This window comes from Ornithorhynchus anatinus, chromosome 3 (assembly GCF_004115215.2).
Source record: "Ornithorhynchus anatinus isolate Pmale09 chromosome 3, mOrnAna1.pri.v4, whole genome shotgun sequence".
Lineage (NCBI taxonomy): Eukaryota > Metazoa > Chordata > Mammalia > Monotremata > Ornithorhynchidae > Ornithorhynchus > Ornithorhynchus anatinus.
The window spans coordinates 67,749,952-67,777,566 of record NC_041730.1 but is presented as its reverse complement, the minus strand read 5'-3'; the positions used below and the strand labels follow the sequence as shown (position 1 = coordinate 67,777,566).

At 39.5% G+C, this 27,615-nt stretch overlaps 1 protein-coding gene and 1 non-coding gene across 2 annotated transcripts in view; one reads left to right on the top strand and one right to left on the bottom strand.

Annotated features, from left to right (window-relative positions):
* DCC (DCC netrin 1 receptor) overlaps positions 1 to 27,615 on the bottom strand; it is a 644,354-nt gene that overhangs the window by 416,355 nt on the left and 200,384 nt on the right.
* Positions 18,457 to 18,594, top strand: LOC114810946. The gene has a single exon (XR_003758635.1). It is a non-coding gene; the product is annotated as a small nucleolar RNA SNORA7 (small nucleolar RNA).

Sequence of the window (27,615 nt, the reverse complement as noted above, 5' to 3'; positions counted from 1 at the left end):
TCAGCATGGTGAGAGTTGGTAGAATATGCACAAAGGCCGGTAATTTTCAACATGCACACTATGGGTTCTCCGACTTATCCATCAGAGCAGGAAGGGGGAAACAGAGTAAAGTTTCTCTACCCTGTGCCTATCTGTTACCTCTATTTTAGAGGGATATTTAAGTGTGTTGTAGAACAGCTGCAGACCTTAGCCACCTAACCCAAGTCATTCTCAGAAAGTTATTGTCATCTTTGGAATGTTTGGGGATACTCCTCCCAGGAGAACTGAACTTCCACATGTATACCATGTATGGGTCTCTCTCAAATCAGCAGGCATAGTGGATTGAGGAGGGGCCTGGGAGTCAGAAGGTCGTGAGTTCTAATCTAGGCCCCGCCACTTGCCTGCTGTATGTGACCTCATCTGTAAAATGGGGATTGAGACTGTGAAGCCTACGAGGGGCAGGGACTGTGTCCAATCCAATTTACTTGTATCCACACCAGCATTCAGTACAGCGCCTGGCACATTGTAAGTGCTTAATAAATACCACTATTATTATTATGAATTTCATAGCTAATGAAGGCTCCTTCAGCCTATTTTCCAGGTGTCCTTACTCATCTAAGCACTCAACAATCTCAACAAACCCAGGCAGCTTCTACAATGACCTGATACATTAAATTTGAAATGAGCTTTGAAGAACAAGAAGTTGGAGAAAAGGGAGAGGGCGTTAAAGCAAATAGCTATTTTTACCACATATCCTAGCACAAATGGGTAAAAATTCAATTGCAAACAGAACTGTGACTTGTAAATTCTCCATTCTGACCAAAATCAATGTTCTGGCATGGTCTGTCATAATGTTTTCGGAAATCTTTCAAGATATTTATAGGTCATTCATGTTTATCTCCTGGCTGCACATTTATCCACATATTTAATGCATGGGCCAGATCTCTATTAATGTATCTCATATATATGAAAATCAGAAAAAGTTCCTCCATTTCTGATGCTGCCAGTCAGATAATGATGGAATTCTATAAATACATGGAATTTATTCATGGGTGTGGGAGGGACAGAAGGGTCTGTGCACGTGTCTCCTTTGGGTTCAAGGATTACACTATGGATTGTAAGGTTTCTAAGCAATGTGGGAGAGCACATCATATGATATGAGGGAGGAGAGTGTTCCAGGCCAGAGGCAGGATGTAGATAATAGGTCAGCAGTGACTTAAATGAAATCGAGGTACAGTGAGGAGGTTAGCATTTGAGGAGCAGAGTGTGCGGGCTGGGTTGTAGTTGGAGAGCAGCCAGGTGAGGTAGGAGGGGGCACCCTGATCGAGTGCTTTAAAGTTAATGGCGAGGAGGTGCCATCTCGCTGCAATTTTGTTGAAATATCTGCATGACTACACAAAATCGGTTGAACATAATGATCTACAATTACATCCTCCTTATGTGCTTGTAAAGTTTATACCTTACTGTACCATTGTATGTTAACCCACAAGGATTGGAATCATTTTCATCTCTTCCTCTGGTTGCTATGATTTTCCAGTTTTAGAATAGAGGTTTTCATCAGGCTGATGCATCTTTGTGCTGGAAGTAAGCTGGAACTGACAAACTCAGCTCTGGGATAAGGAGGAGTTCTGGATTGGAGATTCCAGGATGGAGATGGGGCAGTGTCATTGTGTGTTGGGGGAGGATTCTCCAATCCCCTGCTACTTGCTGTCTTCGGTCACCAATACTTATACTGTGAGCCCTGTGTGGGTCAGGGACTGTGTCTAACCTAATTAAATGGTATGTACCCCAGTGCTTAGAACCATGTTTAACACATGGTAAACACTTAACAAATATCAAAACAACAAAAAGCAACAACCCAGAAGCCTCAGATTTATCACTGCTCATTGGACAGGATCTGCTAGCTAGCAGAATTCAGTGATGGCATTCTTCTCTATGTTGCCAGTGGAAATCCTTAGCCCTGTGTGTGTGCTTGTCAGTTGTGGGCTGATCCAAACCTGACCAAAGATTTCCATGACTGATCCATGACTTTGGTCTTCTGAAGCAGCATGGTATAGTGGACAGAGCACAGAGCTGGGAGTCAGAATTTCATGGCTTCTAATCCTGACTCCATTACTTGTCTGCTGTGTGATCTTGAGCAAGTAATTTAACTTCTCTGTGCCTCAGTTACCTCATCTGTAAGGTGGGAATCGAGAGTGTGAGTCCCATGGGGGACAGGAACTGTGTCAAACCCAATTTGCTTGTATACACCCGAGCGCTTAGTTCAGTGCCTGGCACACAGTAAGTGCTTAACAAATACCATAATTATCACCATTATTATGGCTAATTTTCAGCCCCACAGCACTTTGATAACTCAGCAAAACAATTCACAATCATCATCTGCATGTCTTGTGTTTGTGATCCCAAAGCACAAACAGACCTAAGTGTATATCAGCTCCTTTAAACAGTTAAAACCTTCCATTAGTGCTTCAAGAACTTTCATTAATTCATCCAGCCTGTTGCAGTGAAAGTGTTTCCCAGAGGATTAAGGCCATAGTGTGACTCCATCTTCCAGACTCCTTATTCATTCACTCATTCATTCATCCAATCATATTTATTGAGTACTCACTGTGTGCAGAGCATGGTACTAAGTGCTTGGGAGAGTACAATATAACAATAAACAGTCACATTCCCAGCCCACAACAAGCTTACAGTCTAGAGGGGGAGACAGACATTAATATGAATAAATTCCCGAGAGGTATGTAAGTGCTGTGGGCCTATGAGGGGGGATAATAAAAGGAGTAAGTCAGGGTGCCCCTATCAGGGTCTCACCTGGGGGGGTTTCCAGTACTCTACCCGTCTCAACTATGGGAGGGAGAGTCAAGCAGAGGCCTGTCCATTCCATTTCTAGCAATCTAGGAATGGGCAGTGGCTAGCAGGTGGAAGGCAATGTGCTACAAGTCAAAGCTCCCCTGTTCTGGGCAGCAGTGGTATGGGAGAGAGTTGAGGGCAGAGACTCAAATTGACTGCGTGGAAGGAAGCAATGGTAAACCATTTCTGCATTTTTACCAATAAAACTCTATGGATACACTACCAGAACCATGGCAGATGGAGGTGGGGCATTTTGGGAACGATGTGCCCAGGGTGTTGCAGTGGGTCAGAGGAGACTCAACAGCATAAGACAAGACAAGTCAGGGTGATGCAGGAGTGGGAGAAAAGGAAAGGAAGGCTTAGTCAGGGAAGACCTCTTGGAGGAGATCTGCCTTCAATAAGGCTTTGAAGGGAGAGTATTATCCTCATATCCTACTGGATATGAGGAAGGAGAGCGTTCCAGGCCAGATGCAGGATGTGGATGATAGGTCAGCAGTGACATAGATGAGATTGAGGTACAGTGAGGAGGTTAGCATTTGAGGAGCAAAGTGTGCGGGCTGGGTTGTAGTTGGAGAGCAGCTAGGTGAGGTAGGAGGGGGCATCCTGATTGAGTGCTTTAAAGTTAATGGCGAGGAGGTGCCATCTCGTTGCAATTTTGCTGAAATATCTGCATGACTACACAAAATCGGTTGAACAAGACTGGGCCTAGTATGTGGGCCTTACTCCATTAGTAATGAGAAAATATCAGACAAAGTCCCTCCAACTCTGAGGCAGCCAGGTATATCACTGTGTAGTAATCTTGAGCTGCTTCTCAGATAGCCAACGTCATTAATATTTGCCCAAGCCTGGTACGATGGTGTCAACAGCCAACGTCATAAATATTTGCCCAAGCCTGGTACGATGGTGTCAAATACGACAGAGTTGGCAGATGCGTTTCCCTGCCCATCGTCTGTTTACAGTCTAGAGGGGGCAGACAGACATTAGTATAATGTCTCCCTCTCCCTTCCCCTCAGCACTGTGCTCAGTTGTATATATTATTTATTACCCTATTTATTTTGTTAATGAGGTGTAATATCTCCTTGATTCTATTTATCTTGATGATGTTGTCTTGTTCTGCTTTGGTCTGTTTTGCTTTGCCGTCTGTCTCCCCCGTTTAGACTGTGAGCCCATCCTTGGGCAGGGATGGTCTCTATCTGTTGCCAAATTGTACACTCCAAGCGCTCAGTACAGTGCTCTGCACATAGTAAGCGCTCAATAAATACTATTGAATGAAATACCTTTTTTTAAGGTTGATAAACACCTTAAATAAATTTAAAAGTCTGCTCTCTGAGAAACTGAACTCGAACTGTCTGGGCTAGTCAATTTTTATTCTAAGATAAGGGAAAAACTTAAAAGACATAAAATTTCTCAGTAATGAAAAAAATCATACTTTGGAATATTTTAATGTATAACAGTACTGCACTCAAGCTAGGCAAAGAAGGCTCTTGGTAGGTGAAAAGTAAGGAAATCTTGGGGAGAATTGTGAAAATCATAGGTGAAATGAGGCCTTTTATGGTACGTGTAATAGTAAAGATGGAGTAAGTCACCTCCATGACTCAGTCATGGGCTCTTGCACTATTTGGATAGCCTTCTACAGGCCTGATTGCTCAAGGACATAAGGAATCTGAAAACTGATGTCAGACTATTCATTCAATAGTATTTATTGAATGCTTACTATGTACAGAGCACTGTACTAATGATTCTCTCATCCTCTGGGAAACTCAGCTCAATACCCTGGGGAGTTGACTCGTTAATAGTAAGGATGACTTTTATTCAAAGTCAAAAAATGTTGTGTAACCTGCTTGTGTACTTTTGTGAGAAACTGTCTTGAAAACAGTTGTTGGTCTGAAATCTATAATTCTGTTCTGAGATCTTCTGGGTTACTAACTTGTCATTTTTCATTATGTTCAGAACTTTCTAGAACTTATGTCACCACACATCTTGGCACCAGAGTTTTCACAGGTTGCTTTTACCATGCTTTCATATGAACAGGTAAAGAAAATAGTAACCATTTCTCTCTGAAAGGTTTTTGGAGCTGTCAACACCCTTGCCCACCTTAGGCGGCAAAATAGCAGCCCACACAGTTCATTGTTTGCAGTTTACCCAAGGTCCCTGCTAGGTGAACTGATTTCTGAAAAGGGGTCCTTGGCAGCAAATGCAGCATAGGGGTTAAATGCTAAAGCAGAACAAAGCATAAACATAGGACAAGAATAGACAATAGTTTGGGTGTTAACTGCCTACCTGAGGGTCCAATTAGAGCATGTTTGAAGGTGAAGGGGAAAGGAATAATACAAATGTTAGACACAATTTGAAAATGTAGATAGAACTTTGTTTCTCTGTATTGCAATAGCTTTTTTTTTCCTACCTTGGATGGCAATTTCAAATGTTGTTCCATGGCAAACTGTATAAACCTTGGGAAGGCATAAGCCTAATGGATTATCCAAATATTGTACTAGTTTATGTTGAAAACATACTTTGAAGAAAGAATATGATATTCAGCCCAATTTATTGACCACTTACTGGGTGCAGAGCACTATACAAAAAGCTTGAGAGAGCACAATATAACAGAGTTGGTAGACAGGTTCTCTGCCCACAACAAGCTTACAGCCTCAGCTAAGAAGCAGAGAGAAACCTTCCTCAGGATGTTTGATTTCCCTTGCTTTCTTTCCCACTAGCAAGCTAGTGCAGCCAGAGCTTGTTAACTAAGCCCTTTCCTGTCTCACTTTCTCTCCATTGGCTTACTCTCTCACCCAAGAGCACTCTAGAAAAAGAAAACTAAGAATTTGCTTAGAACAACTCAGAAATGGCACATTCTTCTAATTTCCCTTCAATTCCAAATGGTATACTAAAGAAGACTGCTTTAAGACTTTATTTTAAATGGGATGCAGAATTGAAAGAGGCCCTTTTGAATGGACCTACAATATATCTGCCCACAAGAATTGCAGACAATGTGCCTTATGAAATATTTGGAAAGAGACCAACAACCTAGGGCTTCCTATTCTATTTCAGAGAGCCTTGTGCTTCTTGAAGATAATGTCAGAGAAGTTCTGTAATGAGCCTGAGAAGGGAGTCTCAGACACTAATAGAACATATGCAAGAGGGAACAGCTTGTTGAGAGAACTCTGGGTTTGGGTGACCTCATCATTTCTTAGAGATTCTTTCCCAGATGTGACAGCTGATCCAGAGACAGTGAGAAACAATTTTTATCTCACAGAAATGTCAGCTTTCTAATGTAAAATGTCCTTTCTTTCCATGTTTGAATAAGAAATGTGTTTCTACTGACCCAGAGAAAAGGCCTGCTGTCATTAAATACCCAACCCCTGTCAACAGCCTGAATGTGAAGATGCCTGAACCTGTGTAGTTAGAAAGAGTGTACAAAATACACAAAATAGCTTTAGTTAAATATTATTCTTTGTGTCTTTAAATGTCAACCTCTGTAACCCAATCGGAAATAAAGGCTTCGTTTTCTTGTAGTTTTTTCTATGTAAGGAGCCTTTTTTGGTCATGCGTTGTAAAGGTAGGATCATGTATTTAAAAGGAACTACAATGAAGCAGCACCACGGGGAAGCTTCCAAGTTTTCTATTTCCACCCTGAAGATGAAAGCTGCAGAATATTCTGACTCTGTCCTAGGCATACTGGCTATTACCTAACAACCCAAAGAACAATGTTGCCCTGAGGTCTACTCCCCACTTGCACTGACTGAAATTTAAGAGTTTGGCTCAGTTTCCTTTGCCTTGAGATGTCAAAGAGCCAGGAACTTTCTTGAAGTGAGAGAAACATTCTCATTCAACTTCATCTCCTCTGACCTCTTTCTTCTCTGACTTTCCATTTTTCACCTCCTTCCCATAATCTCCCACTCATCCTGAACCTTGATGTTTTCCTTTGCCTTTTGTACCTTTCAGGATCATATCTATATCCATGATATCCTGCAGTCCTTGACTTCACTCATCTGAAATCTACTTCTGGGCCTCCAATCTCCTCTTACATAGAAAATGGTATGACCCTTTTCTAAATCTGATCCAAAGTGCACACTCCTGTGGCTAAAAGCTGCAAAACCCAGGCACAAGCTTTGAGTTGTTGTCTTTCCCTTTAATGTGCTTGAATTTACCAACCCAAAAGAAAGTTGTATTTCTTCCGAGAGAGGTGAGATGATATATCATCTCATATTATATATATTCAATAGTATTTATTAAGCACTTACTATGTGCAGAACACTGTTCTAAGCGCTTGGAATGGCACTTGTTCTTTCAGAAATGTTTTCTTCTGCCTTGGTGACTGATTCCAGAAGGCACAGAGCATTTACGCAGTACAGCAGTAGAAGATAAACTAATTTAGGTTTTACTTGGTCCTACAACATCTCATTTCACAGTGGGTATATTTGGGAGCCATGGAAATACTTGCTGATAGTAGCACTATCGCTTTCTAACTATTGACAAATAATTTCAGAGTTCTTGTGGCAGAGTTCTTCTTGCAGAAACAGTGTGGCCTAGTGGATAAAGCATGGACCTGGGAGTCAGAGGATCTGGGTTCTAATCCCATTTCTGCCACTTGCCTCCTGTGTGACTTTGGCAAGTCACTTAACTTCACTGTGCTTCAGTTTTCTCAACTGTAAAATGGGGATTCAATAACTGTTCACCCTCCTACTTAGACTGTGAGCCCCTTGTGGGAGTGGGACTGAATCTGGCCTGTTTAACTAGTAACTACCCCAGCACTTAGAAGAGTGTTTAACACATAGTGAGCACTTAATAAATGACATTAAAAAAAAGGATACAGAATGGCAGAATGGAAAGAGCACAGACCTGGGAGTCAGAGGGCCTGGGTTCTAATAGCAGCTCCACCACTTACCTGCTGTGTAACCTTCATCAAGTCACAACCTCTCTAGGCCTCAGTTTTCTCAAGTGTAAAATGGAAATTCTATACCTATTCTCCCTCTTACTTAGACTGTGAGCCCCAGTGGGACTGACACTCTGTCTGACATAACTCGTATTCACCCTAGCACTAGAGTAGTGCTTGACGCAACATAGTATGCACTTTAGAAGTACCATTTGAAATAAACTCTGGAGAATATTTTAAAAGTTCATAAGTTCTTTGAGGTAAGGGATCATGTCTATTATTCTACTGTACCTTCCTATGCACTTAGTACAGTGCTTCACATACAGTAAGTGCTCAATAAATACCACCTACTGATTCATGGTAAGGAAATAGAAGAAATCCAAGAGATGAATCATAGTGTCAAAGGCTGGAAGTTTCCGAAGTGAGAAATTAATTCATTCCTAACACAACAGAGACAGTTGTTTTGTACTATTTTTCATGGCTTAGTTCACATTTTTCTATGCATCAAGCCGGAGTTCCACATCTTTGACTTCAAGGTAATCAGTCAGTTCCATCCATGCCACTTAACCACTCTGTTTTAGTACTACATCCCAGCTACCCTACTGGTTCCTCTCACTGAATCTTTTTCTCAACTCTCCCACTGTTGACCTCTTGGTCATTCATTCCCCACTGCCTAGAAAGTCTTCCTTCTTCATATCATACAAGCCACAGCTCTCTCCTAATTATCTCTGAAGTCACATCTCCTCCAGAAGACTTTCACTGTAACCTCCCTAGATAGTATCCCCCATTACCACTTTTGCACTTAAGCTCCCTGCTAGATGGTAAATTCCTTGAGAGCAGGGATCATGTCTACTTATTCTATTGTACTCTCCAAGCACTAAATGCTAGGCTTTGAATAAAGAAAGTTCTCAGTAAATACCACTGATTGATTATTGTTTCCTCACAACCCACGAAGTATATCATATTACTTCCTCCTATTCATGTGTCTGCCCCTCTAGATTTTAAACTCAGGGTAAGGATTATGTTTTCTAATTTTAGTGTGGTTTCCCAAGTCTCCCCCCTTTAGACTGTAAACTCATTATGTGCAGGGAATGTGTTTGCTAACTTCTGTTGTATTGTACTCTCCAAAGTGCTTAGTACAGTGTTCTGCACATTCAAAAAGTATGATAAATGCAAATGATTGACTAATAGACCTGGTGCAATGTGTCTTCCATGTTTGTATCTTCCTCAGGGTTTGTCAACCATCTTTACTGAATTATTTTTGAGTAATTTTTCCAGTACAAAAAACACTTCTGTTTTTCAAATTTGAGAAGTAGTGTTACCTAGTGGATACAGCACAGTTATGGGAGTCGCAAGGACTTGGTTTCTAATCTCCGTTCCCCTACTTGTCTGATTTTGGGCAAGTCACTTAACTTCTCCATGCCTCAGTTACCTCATGTGTAAAATGGGGATTAAGACAGTGAGCCCCACATGAGACATGGACAGTTTCCAACCGGATTAGCTTGTAATTTTGGAAGACACAAACATGGAATTGTGTCTTTGGTGGAATGGAGAGAAGGAAATTTGACTTTTTGATAGGCATTAACTAGATGAAAGGAGGTAGATTTGATAAAGTGATTATGGTTGAGAAATTAGCAGCAGCTAATAAAGGGGAAAAATGACTCCCTCTCCTCCCTGTTCCTAATTTTACACATACAAACACACACACACACACACACACATACACACATACATTTGCTTAAAGATTTGGGAAGAGGACAGGGTGTTGTTTGTGTGTGGATAGATATAGATATATAGATATTTAGACAACTGTCCTCCTTATTAGAAGATGTTATTGATGCATCCAAACATGCTCATGGGACCAAAAAGACCTATACAGAATTGACTCACCCTTCCACATCATTTACTAGAGGCCTTATTTGCTGGGTTTGTCCTACTTCAGAGCTGTTTCTGTTTTTAGTGAAGATTTTCATTCTTCCTGGCTGCCTGATTCAGCAGTCTCCCAAAAATCCACTTTTGTGTCACACAGTTTGAGAGTGCACCTTACCACAATGCACATACAACCCAGGATGATAGAAGCATAGTCTTTACAACATACGTCTAAACACTCAGCAGGTTGTTAAACTCACTGCTGATTGGTCAATTTAAAGAAGAAATAAAGTGCCCTGGAAGCCCATAATATTCCATTAAAATATATTTTCCTCCCTCCTTTTAAAACTCCAATGTCCCTGTCTCCTCAAAAATGCATATCACTTTTCACTGTGGACCAATCTTTATCTGCCTTGGAAGTAGACAGGTCTCAGTTGTACATCAGTCAGGAAGCATTACATAAGAGAACTCATTTCCAAGTCCCACAAGCCTGTTTCTCAGACAGAAATAGTCAAGTGTTCTCTATTGCTAGCTTTGAACACTGGGAAACTACATTTCCCATTTCAATTTCTGCTGTCTCAAGTTTGCCTACTCCACACACAATTAAAGAGGAGATAGGGGGCTAGGGACACATGCTGAACAGCAGGTTCAGGATGAACTGCCATTCTAAATGATTCAGAAGGCAAGGCTTAAAAGAATAAAAGTGCTATGTCTTGAGTCAGTTAAACTATTCTCAACAGCACTGTCAGGCTAGCCTGAGAGTAACGTGCAATGTTTTTTTAAAAACTAATCATAAATTTTGTAGGCAACGTATATATTCCTGGCCTAGATAGAGGAAGTAATTTATATGTTACTTTTAATAATTTATACCCTAATTTGGCATAAGAAATATTCCATATTTTTATTGTATTTGTTAAGTGCTTACTGTGTATGTACTAAAAATTGGGGTAGATACAAGCTAATCAGGTTGGAAACTGCCCATGTCCCACATGGGGCTCACTGTCTTAATCCCCATTTTACACATGAGATAACTGAGGCATGGAGAAGTGACGTGACTTGTCCAAGGTCAAACATCAGACATGTGGGGGAACGGGGATTAGAAACCAAGTCCTTGCGACTCCCATAACTGTGCTATATCCATTAGGTTACACTGCTTCTCAAATTTGAACAAAAAAAATATTTTTTGTATTGGAAAAAGTACTCAAAAAATAGTTCAGTAAAGATGGTTGACAAATCCTGAGAAATATTTCAAAACATCTTTGCTTTTTATATCCCTCACTTGATGCTCTGGATTAGTATAACCTTGGCCCTCAGCATCAGTATTCAGATGCAGAGAGAAATGGAAAAGGACAGTGAACTAAACTCCCAACTACCACCTGAGCCAATTACATCATCATCTTTCAGACCAAAAGAAGCGGTCATGTTTTGATCAAATAGAAAAGGGATCAACAAGTCTTAATGTGATTAGCGAGCAAGAATGTCATATGGTTTTTAAGCAGTCCAAGGTCATTCCAGAAATGGCTGTTCCAGTGTTAGAGACTTGTCATTATTTCAGTCACCACCAACAATTTTTGAGAGACAATAATCCATTTGGAGACACAGATTTCTATGTGGCCTCTTGAAACACACAGAAAGCACTCAATAAATGTTTTGAATTAATGAATGTGTTTTGGAAGTTAGAATGGGCAGTATCCACGTAGCCATGTTCTGAACTAGAATTAGTGGGATTAAAACTTGGAAGCAGATGTATTTTTCTAGCCATACTATGGTTCTTGAAAGGAATGTTAAAAAAATGTTAAGAACATTTCTGAAGGAGGGTGAGTAAATAGAAAATATAAACCAAACCAAAATTTTCTAAAGAGGATAATTTAAATTGGGCCCAAATATTGCACTATACTTTTAATTAACTGTCTCTTTTCTGAGTTTTCTGAAATCACATAACCACATTTAAAGCACAAGTGAACTGAATAAAATATCCCATTCACGATGTGTAAGATCATTATTTTGCCATTTTACGGATATGAGATGATGCCCTGAGATTCCTTGATTTAGCTTGAATTCTGCATTGTGAGCAGCAAGAAATTTTGACATTTGAATTCTGGAAAAACCACCCACGGCAAGGAGGGGCTATACCACATTGTTCTGTTTTGTTTCTTCTATCTGCCAGCAAAACCAAGTATCTTCTTTACATAGCTATGCTTTGATGATTAAAGGTCACACTAAGTGCTCAAAAACACCTTCTTTAAGGACTAAACAGTCTTGCTCAGTTTTGAAATTGGATAGAAGTTCATGAGAGGATTCAAGGAAACTACTGCTTTTTCACTTTGTTAAGCCTCAATTCCCTAATTACCTAAGCCTTTGGTGATCCCCACAGGTAAAACCCCTACTGATTTCCTGAGTCCATATGATTATAGGAATTAAGCAACATCCCTGATGCATCCCCCCCGGTGAAGTCATGGCAAGGAAAGAGGAAGTTGAGTGGGGGGAATCCATCACTGAACAGTGATTCATTCACTACTGATTGGATTGTAGATTAAATATTTTCATATTTGTCCAACAACCTGCCTAACTGAAAGGCTAGTCAAAATCTCTTCAGGTAAATTACTCTGGCATTTTTCCAGGTTTCCCTCCCCTGGCTTTAATAGTATCCTCAAATATTTCTGAGTAAAAGCAGAACATCTGTAATCATTAGAACCTGAGAGAAGCAGCGTGGATCAGTGGAAAGAGCCCGGGTTTAGGAGTCAGAGATCATGGGTTCTAATCCCGGCTCCGCCACCTGTCAGCTGTGACACTATGGGCAAGTCACTTGACTTCTCGGTGCCTCAGTTATCACATCTATAAAATGGGGATTAAGACTGTGAGCCTCATGTGGGACAACATGATTACCCTGTATCTACTTAAAACAGGCTCGGCACATAGTAAGTGCTTAGTAAATACCAACATTATTATTATTATTATATTTTGTGAAATCCCCTTCAATGATGTATAAGCCTCTGTGTGCTAGTCAATCAGCCAGGGTTTAACATGGTTGTAGCTCAGTTGAAGAGGAAAAGGCAGACTTTAGCAATGTTGTGAAGGTGGAACTGACAGGACTTGGTGACAGGTTGAATATGTGGGTTGAATAAAAGAAATGAGTCAGAGATGAGTCAAGGATAATGCCAAGGTTATGAGCTTGTGAGACAGGGTGGATGGGAATTCTGTCTACAGTGATGGGAAAAACAGGGTTGGGGGGGGATGTGGTTTGGGTGGGAAGATGAGGAGCTCTAATTTGGACTGGTGACTTTGAGGTGAAGCCAGGAGGATACATGAGACTGAAGAGACGGAGAAAAAGAAACGATGGAGATGGAGATTTGGAGATGTAGATGTAGAAAACAGCACCTCTAACTGTCATTGACTGGAGATTGGCTAAGAATAAGCAGGAAAACTCACTTTTTCTGTTGTCAACAAAAACCTTTGCTCATACCTGCATGCATCTTATTGGTTTAATCCAGAAACATTTATTACTATGTAAATAAGAGTCAAAATGCAACATAGTGCTTCATCAAATAGAGATGGTAGTTGAAGCCATGGGAATGAATGAGATCTTGAAGGGAGTAGCTGTAGATTTAGAATAGAAGGATTCCCAGAAATGAGCCTTGAGGGAGTCCCACTTTAGCTGATAGGAGGCAAATGAGGAGCATGCAAGCAGGTAAGCCATGTCTCCTCTAAATACAGATTTAAAATGTGCATTCAAAGTATGTCCTTTAAAAATACAAATAAACCCATACATCACAAAAGAAAGGTCAAATCAATAAATGTCTGCATCACCTCCAAAGGGCTGACAACACAGAATCAAATGGAAAATATATATACTTGGTTTAGCTATTCTTCCTAGCACATTATTTTTGTTGGGAGTGAGGGCAACTAATTCCTTTATTCCCCTTAGAGTGAATTCATGCACCGAACTCAAAAGCTATTTTCAATTATTTTGACTCCAAAATACAAGCTTTTTTTGTTGTTTCTAAGTCCCTATGGCATGAAAAGTATATTGATTCCATAAAGAAGAAAGTATATTTTGGTATTGCTTCTTTCTGGTGACATTTTTTTTCTGGTACCCAAGCAATACAATAGATTCTAACTGACCTTAGGTACATGTCATGAATAGAATATACATATTTCACAGGATAATGCGTTCTGCCATTCAGTTTGCATATCTATCAAAGGATCATATCCTTACATCTCTACACCAGCTAGAAAACAGCACCTCTAACTGTCATTGACTGGAGATTGGCTAAGACTAAGCAGGAAAATCCACTTTTTCTGTTGTCAACAAAAACCTTTGCTCGCACCTGCATGCATCTTATTGCATTTAATCGAGAAACATTTATTACTATGTAAATAAGAGTCAAAATGCAACATAGTGCTTCATCAAAATGCTTAAAAGGTTTGATTTAGCACCACAGTTTTGCAATTCTATCTTTGACTCCACTGAGGAAGGTGAATGTGTGTTTTCATTTTGCACGCATTTGGTGAAATTTAAAACTTGAACATGGTTTATGGACTACTTTTCAATGACTATACGTTTCTTTGACTTTCTTACTTTTCACATCTCTGTATTTTGTCTGCTTCCATTTGCAATCATAAGGTTAATTTCTAATTCACATTCATGGATGTTTAATATTCAAAAAATCCTTTAAAATGACAATCTATCATGCGTTCACATTTATTGAGTGGTTATTGTACAAAGAGCACTGTACTAAGCACTTGGGAGAGTACAATAAAACAGAGTTGGGAGACAAATGCTCTTCCCACAAGAAGCATACAGTCCACAAGGGGAGGCAGATATTAAGATGAATTATGGATAGGTATGTATGTGCTTAGGGTGGGGTGACTATCAAGTGCTTAAAAGGTACAAATCCAAGTGCAAGAACCCCGAAAGAGGAGAGGTATTAGGGAGAGTGAGGCCGTAGTCAGTGATGTGTTTTCAGTGACAGAAATACTCCAGGCTCACTACACAGCTACACCACATCCCTACTATTGGCTCTTGAAAGAACAAAATGATTGTGACAGCTTTGATTTAGCTTTAATTGTCCCCTCTTCCAAGAATACCAACAAAGGGAAATTAAGAGCCAAGAGCCCAATGCTTTAGGATCTAAAAAAAACCTGTCAGACAACTGTTCTCTGGAAGCAGGAAGAGCTGCAACAGCAGTTAGATGTGACAGGGAGGGGAGAAGGATGGAGGCTCACAGAACTTTGCTGTGATTGATTTGTTCACTTACTCAATTGTATTTAATGAGCACTTATTGTGTGCAAAGCATTGTACTAAGCACTTGATAAGCTGCATGGCATAGTAGATAAGAGCACGGGCCTGGGAGTCAAAAGATCATGGGCTTTTATCCCAGCTCTGCCACTCTTCTGCTGCATGACCTTGGGCAAGTCATTTCACTTCTCTGGGTCTCAGTTACCTCATCTGTAAAATGGGAATTGAGATTGCGAGCCCCACGTGGGACAGGGATTGTGTCCAAGTCTATACTGTGAGCCTATTGCCTCTATTTGTTGCCGATTTGTACTTTCCAATCACTTAGTACAGTGCTCTGCACACAGTAAGTGCTCAATAAACACTATTGAATGAATGAATGAATTCAATTAGCTTGTATCTGCCCAAGTGCTGAGTATAGTGACTGGCACATAATAACTGCTTAAGAAATATTGTAATACATTTATTATAGTATAACAATAAAAGCCACATTCCCTGCCCACAATGAGCTTACAGTCTAGCGGGGGAGACAGACGTTAATAGGAATAAATAAATTACAAATATGTACATAAGTGCTATTGGTCTGGGGAGGGGGGATGAGTAAAGGGAGTGAGTTAGGGTGATGCAGAAGAGAGGGGGAGAAGAGGAAAGTAGTGCTTAGTCAGACAAGGCCTCTTGGAGATATGCCTTCAATAAGGCATCGAAGGGGAGGAGAATAAGCGTCTCTAGGACGTGAGGAGGGAGGGCAGATCTCTTATTAATAACTTGAGAGTGCCACCAACCAAAGTAGAAGGGCTCACTTAAGATAATGTGGTGTCTGGTGGCCTTTAGTTTGAGACTCCTTTAGTGGTTGGAGGGCCCACCACAGCCATCAGTAGGAACCATTATAAGCGGCCTACAACCCCTCGAACAACGCAGCTTCACCATGCACCACAGATTTCCGTGATGAGTAAGGGCACAGTAGTCTCAGACAGGGATTCACTCTCATTCACAGATGTAAGGATTCATAACTCTTTAAAGAAAGAGGGTGAGAGTTTTCTCATCTGCAAATAGGGGATTCAAAACTGTTCTCCCTTCCATGTAGACTGCGAGCTCCATTTGGGACCAGCACTCAGTACATTACTTGACACATAGTAAGCACTAAACAAATTATTTTCATTTTAGTAGTAGAAGGTGGGGATGTGTTTAACACATCTGTTTTACTCTCCTAAGTGTGTGGACCAGTGCTCTGTTCATAGTGCTCAATAAATACATTTGATTGATTGATAAATAGTAGCAGCATTTATTGAGCTTCTACTTGATGTTGTGCACTATAATAGGTGTTTGGAAAGCAAAGAAGTGATGAGAAGAAGGAAATGAGTTTTGGCCTTGGGAGAATCATTAGACTTCTTTGACCTTTAACCTTCAGAACAAAAGAATTTATTTTCAATTCTTGTGCTCCTGGCTTCAGAAAATAAGCATGTAAGTAATCATTAAGCACTCTACCAAACTGATTTTAAACACACACTTCCAAGCACTATGATTGTCTCAGGTCAAAAAGTAGGAATTTTTTGTCTTCACTGAGAACAAAATTGAGGCCATGCTTAACATTTTTCAGTTGGTGCCTTTTGATTTGGTTGGCAACAAAGCCAGAAGAATAAATTTTCCTAAATTTTATCTAGGCTCAGAAATTTAACACCAAAATCAAAGTGTTCAAAACAAATAGCTGAAAATAAGGGGTGATCAAGGAAATCATTTTTAGTCTTAGATTTTTCTCGATTACAAATGTGGTAATACAAGTTCCGTAAGATTTTGAGATCCTAGAGGATCTTTAATTATTGTAATTGTGGTCATGAACTCTACATATTATCCTTACTACATTATGTACTGTTGAATTTTTCGGGGTGGAACATCTCAACTTATAAAATATCATTAAAAGTGATGTGGCATAATTTTCCTTTTAGTTGGTCTTTCCTTCATTTCTTTCCTTTCATGGTTGTTAATTGAATGTTTTCCATGCAGATATAAGCAATTAACAAATATTCATCATAACCCTGTACCCCAGAAAGAGATAGGTGCAAAATCTGAAATTGAAAAGAAGATTGTTTATTATACAAAGTCAATTTTCTTTCAATAAAATATTATCCACTCAGGGATCACTGGGAAGCACAAATCAAATTAAATAAAATATGAAACAGAGCAGAGATTTGGGTGAACCATGAACCTTAACTTTACCTGGGAAGTTTCAAAGTTGATAAGTTAGATATGGGTGAAAAAAGAACCCAAGCTAAATATGACTAGACCCTTCTGAAAAACAGTCTCTTAAAAATCCAAAGACATAGTCTACCTTCCTATCTGGCCCTGGACCATAAATTAGGTTCTTGGACAAAAATGTGAATGTCATGGGGATAACAGGGACAATAAAGAAAATGGCCCACATAATTTTTTTTTCTTTCAGTTTAGTTGGACCCCCAGATTTGCTTATTCCAGTTTCTCATCAGGGCTAAAAATATCCCATATGGTATCTTTCCAATTTATTAAACTCTTTGAAATTTGTTTCTTCCAGTATCCACCTGCCTAAAATCCTTGCTCCTCTTTCTACCTTGAACTTCAAGTGACAAATTGGCATGTAAACCCCCAGCCACAGTCATCATTATCATTTAGGAATCCTGAACTGGACTCCTGTCATGTCATAACTAGTATGGTCAGTAGTCAAGTTTTTCTATGGTCTATCTCGTTTTCAGATTCTCTTCCCCACCTTTATATGTCACATAGCTTTTTTGTGTCTTTTAAAAAAAATCAGCCATTAGCCTCTCTTGGCCCCAGTTAATCCTGAAGAATTGAATGATTCTGAGGAGGCATCTGAATTAACATGGACCTCTGAAGGGAATATGATAGTTGAGTAGCACTCAGGTGGGGAAAGATCAGAATCTATCAGTGAGATGCTTCTATTTTCTGACCAATTCCAATGTAGCATGTTACCTATCACGCATTCCTCAGCGGTTGGATGTTTCAAGGAAAACTCCTGGCCACCCTAGTCCCAAGTCTTTTCACCTCCTTTACATCCACACATGCATACACAGCAATAAAATTTCATATTTATTTGTATGAGCAGAACAGATAACACTATGGGAAAATATAGGACCAGTTTTGCTAATCAAGTTTTCACTATAGGCAGTGGAATTTCCTAGTTGATCTGCTTGCTTTGGAAAAAGAAATGAACCAAAGGAGTTGTTTGGAGAAATAATGATTCTAGGACAGAAGTATTCAGACTAACAGAGAAAACAAAGAGAACTCTTGAGCTCCATGAGATCACTGATCTCTCATTAAGAAAAAATGAGGTCTAGAACCTCCTTCCCATTCTCAGGTATTTTTCCTACATATTTTCTTCCAAAAGAAGTCATGAAGTACAAACATTTGTGAGTGAATTATTTCATGTCTGTCCATGGATACTAAATGAACAGTCACCTGCTGTTTTCTTTACAAGGAAAAAAAAGAATCAATCAATAAAATTTATTGAGCACTTAAAGTGAGTAGAACACTATACTAAGCACTTGGAAGAGTACAATATAGCAGAATTGGGAGACACATTCCCTGCCCACAAGGAGCTTACCATTTATAGGGGGAGACTGACATTAAAATGAATTGTGGATTTGTACAAAAGTGATTCCTTCTCTCAGGATCACACCTGTGGAGTTTCTAGTACTCTACCAGTCTTGACTAAGGGAGGGAGAGTCAAGCAGAGGCATATCCATTCCATTCCTAGATTGGGCGGTGGCTAGAGAGTGGAAAGCAATCTGCTACAAGTTAAAACTTCTGCTGGACAGCAGAGGCATGGGAAAAAGTCGAGGGTGGTGACTCAAGTTTACTGCTTGGAAGGCGGCAGTGGTAAACCACTTTTGTATTTTTACCAAGAAATCTCTATGGATACACTACTAGAATGATTGCGGACGGAGGTGGGGCATTCTGGGAGAGACGCTTCCATGGAGTCACTATGGGTTCGAGAAGACTCGACAGCATAAAACAAGACAAGACATAAGTGACTGTGTGGCTGAGGTTGGGATGAATATCAACAGCTTAAAGGATTCAGATCCAAGTGCAAGGACAATGTAGAAGGGAAAGGGAGTAGGAGAAAAGAGAATTTACTTGGGGAAAACCTCTTGCAACAGATGTGACTGTTGGATGGCTCTGAAGGTAGGTAGTGTGACAGTCTCTCATACATGAAGGGAAAGAGAGTTCTACGCCAGAGGGAGGATATGGACAAGGGATCAGTGGTGAGATAGATAAGACCAAGGTACAGTGAGTAGGTTGGCATTAGGGGAGCTAAGTGAATGAGCTATAGTAGGAAATCAACAAAGCAAGGTAATAATAATAATAATAATTATGGTACTTGTTAAGCACTTACTATGTGCCAAGCACTGTTCCATGTGCTGGGGTAGATACAGGGTAATCAAGTTGTCCCATGTGGAGCTCACACTTTTAATCCCCATTTTACACATGAGGAAACTATGGCACAGAGAAGTTTAAATGACTTGACCAAGGTCCCACAGCAGACAAGTGGTAGAGCTGGGATTAGAACCCATGTCCTCTGTCTCCCAAGCCCATGCTCAAACATTAAGCCATGCTGCTTCTCTAGCAGAGGACAAGCTGATTTAGTGCTTTAAAAGAGATAATATGGAGTTTCTGTTTGCTAGGGAAGTGGATGGGCAACCACTGGAGGTTCTTAAAGAGTGGGGAGATGTGAACTGAAAGTGTTTTTAGAAAAATGATTCAGGAAGCAGAGTGAAATAAGAACCCGGAGTGGGAAAAACAGGAGGCAAGGAAATCAGTAAGGAGGTCAAGGCTGTAGTGGAAGAAGAATCTAACTTCATGTATCAAGGTTGCAGCAGTTTGGATGCAGAGGATAGAGTAAATTTTAGTGGTGTTGTGAGGGTAGAACAAACAGGATTTGGTGGCAGATGGACTATATGGATTGTATAACTGAGATGAGTTAAGGATAATGCCAAGGTTATGAGCTTGTGAGGCAGAGAGGGTGGTGGGACTCATTACAGTGATGGGAAAGACAGAGGGGAGACAGGGTGTAGGTGGAAAGATGAGGGTTCTGTTTTGGACATGCTAGGTTTGAGGTAATTAGTGGGACTTCCAAGTAGAGATGTACTGAAAATAGCCGGAAATGTAAGACTGCAGAGGAGGAGAGTGGTCAGAGCTGGAAAAGATTGGGAATCATCTATATAGAGATGGTAGTTAAAGTCATGGGAGCAAATGATTTCTCCAAGGAAGTTGGTGTAGATGGAGAATACAAGGGGACCCAGAACAGAGTCTTGAAGGACCTTCACAGTTAGGGGATGGGAGGAAGAGGAGGAATCTGTGAAAGAGAGTGAGAAGGAGTGGACAGAAAGATAGGAGGAGAACCATGAGAAGACAGTGTCAGTGAAGCCAAGGTTATATAATGTTTCAAGGAGAAGGGGGTGGTCCACAAGGCCAAGGGCATCTGAGCAGTTGACGAGGAGTAGGACAGAATTGACTGTAGTTGTTGGATTTAGGAAGAAGAATATCAATGATGACCTTAGGGAGGACAGTTTCCATTGAATGAAGGGGGTGGAAGTCAGATTGGAAGTAGCCTAGGAGAGAATTGGAGGAAAGGAAGTGGAGACAATGGTGTAGACAACTCATTCGAGAATTTGAAGAGAAACTGCCGGAGTGAGATGGAGCAAAAACTGGAGGGTGCCATAGAGTCAAGGGAGGGCTTTTTCTTTTAGGCTAGGGGATACACAAGTGTGACTGAAAGCAGTGGTGAAGGATCAATTAGAGAGTGAAAGGTTGAAGTTGGTGGTAAGGGAGGAAAGCAAGGCAAGTATTTTGATAAGGTGTGATGGGAAAGACTTGGGGCTTCAGGTGGAGGGGATCAATATTGAGATGACGTGAGAAGTCTTCTCTTGACTTTTGGCTGGGAAGGATGGGGGAGTCAAAGAAGGGGCTGGAGGAGAGAGGGACTGGAAAGGGGAGATTTTAGGAAGGCAAGCACTTTATTCACTTTATAAAGTACGTAAGGATGTTAAATACAGTACGTTTGTCAACTAAACTTTGCTGTGTTTCAGGTCTGCCTTGCCTTTGAAGAAGTATTAAGTAACATTTTTTCTCCCTGACAATGTAGTAGAGCTGCATTCTTACAGATATAAAGGAATATTAGTATTGAAATCAGAAAAATGGAAAAACAAATGGGAGTAGGAAGTCTTTTTTAGGTGGCAAGGTCACAAGGGGCTAGTTATTCATTGCTTGGTATTTAGTCACAAGCAAAACTCACCTAGTTTAACCCTTGCCTAGCTGTGAAGGCTAGAATTAGATCACAGTCTCAAAACAGATCATTTTTATGAAACACTAATGGAAATGACACTATAGCTTACAACACAATTACTCTAATCTTGAAAGGATTCTGATAGATGAATTACCAATAAAAGAGGAAAAAACTAATCTAGGGCACATTTTCTAAGAGCAAACTCAACTAGCAATTACAAATAAATGGCCAGTTTGCTCTACTTCAGCACACATTTTAATTATAAACATCTGGGGATCCTATCTCACTATATTTGTTTCTTTCAGCTTTTATTTTATTTAGTTTGGCCTAGTGAAATAGCATGGAAGAGGGGTAAGGAGTCTCAAGTTCTAGACCCAGTTCTGCCTCTATCTAGTTCTAACTTCTCTGGGCCTTAGTTTCCTCATCTGTGAAATGGGGATTAAGACTGTGAGCTCCATGTAGGACATGGACCATGTCCAACCTGATTATCTTGTACCTACACCAGTCATAGTTCAGTACCTATCACATAGTAAATGCTCAACAAATGCTATTAAAAAAAGAAGATAGATTGTGAATTCCATGTGGATCGAATACTGTGTCTGATCACGTAACTGTGTGACCAACTCCAGGTCTTAGCCCATAGTAAATGCTTAATAAATGTCATTGTTGTTTCTAATGATTATGAAACATAGAGAATATTTTAGATGAAACATTTGTCATGCAGATGTTTGTGTGACAAAAAATAAAAGCTGAAAGAAAACTGGATTAAAAAAATTAAAAACACATTATAGCTTGAATTTGTATTTTTAACCTCCAAATTTCATGCCCTAAATATTGGTATTACATTATTTTATCTTCAGTGAAATAAAACTTGAAAAACACACATTTTTGAATGAAAGAGTTTCATTGAAACTTTCCATTATCTGTGGTTATATTTGCAAGCATAAGCCAATACTCAGCCTTTTCTCTAAATGAAGTCTGCTTTTCTTAGCTGAAGGTTTTCATCCAATCTATCTCATTCATTCAGGCTTCCTATTCCCAGTGAGATTTGATAAAGACCTGTGGCAAAGGAAATTTAAGTATAAGGAATCTCCTTTCTTGTACCTTACCATGGCTGTGTTTGCTTTAAAAAGCAGATCAGTCAAGCACAGCTTTCCTTACATTTCCATGGTCACTATGTCAAGAAAAATAATGGTGTACAAAGAAATACGTATGGTAATTTTGCTGACCAATTCAACAGCTTAACAGCTCTAATAGAATCACACATAACTATAGAAGATTTTGAGGCAATATCGTGAAGGATATCGTGAATATCAGTGTGCTAAACACTGAAATTGAATATGGTTTGTAGCCTATGTGGACATTCTCATTTATAAGGTAGAAAGTTTAACCCTACCTACTAATATGTGTATCTTGAATATGACAACCTAAGAGCTGCTATCAAAGGTTTGCCAGCTGGGGAGGACAAAGACTCTCATCATCCACTTTTTAGATAATGTTAAAGAATACATGATAAGCAATGACTATACTGGGGCATCTAATCCAGAATTCTGTCTCCAAAAGTGGCATTAAAAATGGGTAGTATTGCTAGTTGGAGGAGTTGCTAATTGCCAGGGATGTTAACATTTTGAAAAAAACTTTGAGGAACAATGTGACCAGATGGATAGACCATGGGCCCGAGAGCCAGAGGACCTGGGTTCTAATCCTGGCTCCGCCACTAGCCTGATGTATGACTAGTCAAGTCACTCTACCTCTCAGTGACTCAGTTACATCATATGTAAAATGGGAATTAAGATGAGCCCCATGTAGGACATGGACTGTGTCCAACCTTGTAAATAACCAGACACTTATTACTTTGCCTGAAACATAGTAAAGCACTTAAAAAATTCAATTTAAATAAATGGAATTCAATGTGTCATAGACAAACTGGGAAAATGTTTTTCCCAAGTCCACATGTAGTGCAATAGTGGCAAATACAAGATAGAGCATTAAGAGACATAAAGCAAATAATGGGCAGATACGAGCTCAGTAGAAAAAGGATTTGGGGTGCAGGGCAGGTCATAGTCAATGATAAAATAAATGAGTCAGCAACACGATGTCACTATTGAAAAGCCAAAGTGAAACGGGAATGTAACCTTCCAATTCCCACCACTGGAGCCCCTGCTTCCAACATATCCTATGAATTTAACTGGTGAAGAGCAGTCTCTACAAATCTGGGAACACTGATTGTGAATGGACCCTGGATGATGTGGCTCACTATGCCTTCAGTACCTGACCCCCATTACCACTTGACTTGTTGGACTCTGAGCTTTGTAATTTGTGTTGTTTTAATTTGTGTTGTCTTTATACTTCTATTGCCTTATTTTTCCTATTGCATTTGCTACCAAATCCTTTCCCACATTATTCTTAGATTGAAGGGCAAGGAACTGTGTTTAACTCTCATCCGCTTATTTTTTTCCCAGTGCGTAGTAAAGTTTCCTGCATACGTCAGGGGGTTGCTTAATAAATACTACCACTATTTCTACTGTTAATAGGGATATATCTTGCAAGGAAGAGGAACTGGTCCCATTTTCCTGAACCATATGTTAGTCAGATTTTTAATAGAGTTGTAGGTCTAGTATTGATCATCACAACTCATGGAAGTTTGGTGATCTAGATACAGAATGCCAGGCAAAGGGATCAATACATTTTAGGCGAGACTAGGGCCACAAGACTTTTGGTCCAGATTTGGAGAAAGCTTGGAAGGAAACCACTTTTTTGATGCCAGAAAAAAACACCCACTTTTCACTGTTTATCATTTGTAAGTGTACTTCAACTTTAGTCCAGTAGCATAAAAAGACACCAAGAAACTAGAGCACTACTGATTATCATTGATCGTTGCTGAATTCTTACAAGCAGATCTCCAAGAAGTTGTATGAATCAGGGGACTCCATATTCAGTTTACTTAAAACTAGTCCTAAGTGTTTTAAATGTTACACTCAAGTTTGGCAGACAAATCAATAACCTATGGAGAGAGCAGGGGGAAGAGAAAGTAGTTCTCACATGAACTGTATCCCACACTACTCATACTCTTCCTAAAAGAAAATGTATTTTATCTTTGAAGAAGATGCAAATTCACCTTCAAACTTACCACCGAACCTCAGAAAACTTGGCTGCCTCCAATTCCATTAGTGCTGTGCCCTAAGAGCTATTGATTCAAGTATATCAAAGGACCAGGGTGTCACCATATTTTCACTAAGCCTTGAACGTTATTTGGGAACTAGGTAATTTTCTTCTGATAATGCACATATATCTGGATATAGCATGATGTGATATAAGAAGAACTGATTATGTGTGACATAGGGTAAGCCATGTTATAATAGTAATTAATGTAAAAATGATATATTCCTGACAGTTCACTTTTCTTTGCCTTGCTTGATTATTTTATTTGGCTTTATTGCTACTCCTCCAGTTAATAGCTAAGCTTCCTCCTTCACTAGTGGTGTACTTTTAATTCTTATTAACAATTAAATGCTAATCCACTGGAGTTGATGTGACAAAATATTTGTAGAGGAAACAAAAACCAGGACATTCACATTTTCCTGACTGCCCATATAGTTAGCCTATTTCTACAGGTGTGGAATATTTATCTGAAAAATTTCCTCCTACCACTGAAAATTTTCACATTCAGTAAACAGGAGACAGTGAAAACCCAAGGACATTTTAGAGTTCCTAATATCCAGGTACATTCAACATCCCTGTCTCCCAACTACCGGCCAATCTAAAAGACAGATGAGTGCTAACTTTTATTCTTCTCCCAGGAATAGATGTAAATTGCATAGGATATATAGGTGTTTGTAACTGATATGACAAAAAATATACATGCTAGAATGAACTTTATTAGACTGAACCTATGATTAAACTTGTATCAAAATTGTACTTTTACTTCAAAAATATTTTTCCATGATCTTATTCAGCTTCTCAACATCCCTATGAGGCAGGAGGGGCTGATGTCACCATTTTACAATTGGGAATATAAAACCCAGGGAGGTAAATTAATTTGCTTAAAATCACACAGAAAATCAGAAGCAGCCAGGATAAGAAAAAAAAAATTCTGTCACACAGTGATAGACCTGGAAAGGGAAAACTGACAAACATGTTTCAAACCTATGTTAAAATTGACCAAAATCTCAACATTCAGATATGAATTATACTCTGAGGTATTACACATTTTTATCCATGCATTAAATAATCTCTTCTAAGAGACACACTTTGATTTCTGCATTAAAAATTGCAGTGGGTTGAGCCTCAGCAAACTTGAAAATTGCTATGCTGAAACAAAACCCATCACGAATCTCCCTCCTCCATCCAATAAGATTACGAAAACATTGAGAATAAGACTCTAAATTCTGCAGACATGTCAGTAGGAAACCATGTGAATGCAATAGATTAGTTAAGGCTTTGAAGCTTTTCAACACATAAAAAAACAATACATTTATACCATTCTCTTGCAGGTGAAAGGTTACAGTTTGATATTCAGTGACCTTTGGAGGTTAGTATTTCCATCAAAGAGAAACTGTATTTGCAGGGAATGGATGCACATAACCCATCAGGATTCTAATTCTCAAATGGCTTGCAAATTCAAAGAGGTTTTTCTTTAGTAAAACAGGCCAAAGCAAAAATGAACTTTTTTTTTTTTAAATGGCATGATCTTCCCCTACAATGAGTAGGATTCATTAATAAAAACTAAACAAAAAAAAGAGCCTGGTTCTTCAAGGCAAGTAAAACAGCCAATCTTGATAATATAATACTAATTACAATTATTATTAAAATTACTAATTACATATGTCAACTTCATCTTCCTTGTTTTTGGAGTATTTCACTAGTGTTAGTTATGGAGAAAAGGCACTCTACTTATTAGGCTGGGACCCACGTGGCACTGGTCTATTTTTGCCAAGTCAATCTAACATGGCACCACATTCTGGGAGAATATCAATCCATCACTGAATGGCACTAACTGGCTGCCTCCTGAGTACAAGCTACTATACTTAACATGTGGGAGAGTAAAACAGAGCCAAAACACAAGCTTCCTACCTTCAAGGAGTTTCAAATAGGGGAGACAAAAATTATCCATTAATTAATCAATCAACAGGATTTATTGAGTGCCCACTGTGAGTGGGGTACTATACTAAGCTCTTGGGAAAGTGTGTGCATGTGTATGTGTGTGAATGCATACATAAGTATGCCTATATTTTATCTTTGATTTGACACAGATATCAATGACAGTGAAATTCACCTAAGAGTGTGTGTGTGTATGTTTGTGTATGAAAAGGCCAATGTGAAATCCACAGTCCCAAGCACATTATGCATACAAAAAGAATGTCCCTTACTGTCTTGTCATATTTAATATTTGCAGCACCCAGTGTCATTTCTTTCTATTTCCTCCCTGTCTCATTTTTCTTATGGAAGAGTACAACAGCGTTAGAAAACACAGTGCTTATCCTCAAGGATCTTAACTTCACTGAAGTAGAGAGACACAAAATAAGTTAGTCAGAAAAGAAGGGAAAGATGGTTAGGGAAATCAGCCAGTGCTCAAAAGTGGGTGGTGCAAGTCACTAGATGTAGAAGAGCTATGGAACAAAACTGCACAAATGACACTGGAATGTGGAGATGGTAGTTGGAGAATATGACCTGTGGAGAACAAAAATTAATCACTAAAGGCTTATCGGAGGACACTGATTTTGCAAGGGCTTTGAAGATGGCGATATGTACTGGCTGGTGTATTTGAAGGGGGTTGAAGGTCCAGGTAGAAGGGAGAGTAGGGGCAAGGGGTCAGAGGCAGCATAATCAAGACCTAAACATAATGTGTAGAATGGCTTTAGAGGAATGAAGAGTATGAGTTGGGGTAGTGTGGGAGAAGAGGATAAAGAAGTGAGAGGGAGACATCCGACTGAGTGCCTTAAAGCCAGGCAGTATTCAGGAGTTTCTGTTTGATGCATAGACAAATGGAGGGTTTGGAGAAGTGGAAAAATATGAACAGAATGATAATGTCCTATAATGATGTAGGCAGAGTAATGAGATATGGATTGGAGAAAGGAGAGATTGGAAGCATGTTGACTGGAGGCCCTGAGGAGACTGATACCGAGACTGATACTTGGAATCTGAAAAGTGCCTGGCCAAAGGGGTGATTATCTGGATGAAAAGATCCAGGAAATCTTGTTCATTTAAAACCAACTCGATTTGGTGACAGTAAGTGCACCAAAAGCACTCAAAGCAAATTCAACTCTGTAAATTAATGCTTCTCCCCCAAAACTTATTTCCATATATCTTCCCTTTATCAATACAGGGATTGCTGGAAAGCTTAGTAGTTTCACTGGAAATACTATAATGACCCTTTCTACATAATCTTTAGAGGAATGCATTGAACTATACTAACCCTCCTCATTATTTACTTACATAATATAAGCTTACTACGCACAGAGGAAAAAGGACATTCATTTTTACTTTGATGATGATGGCGATGATAATGACATTAGTAAAAATTAATTACAGATA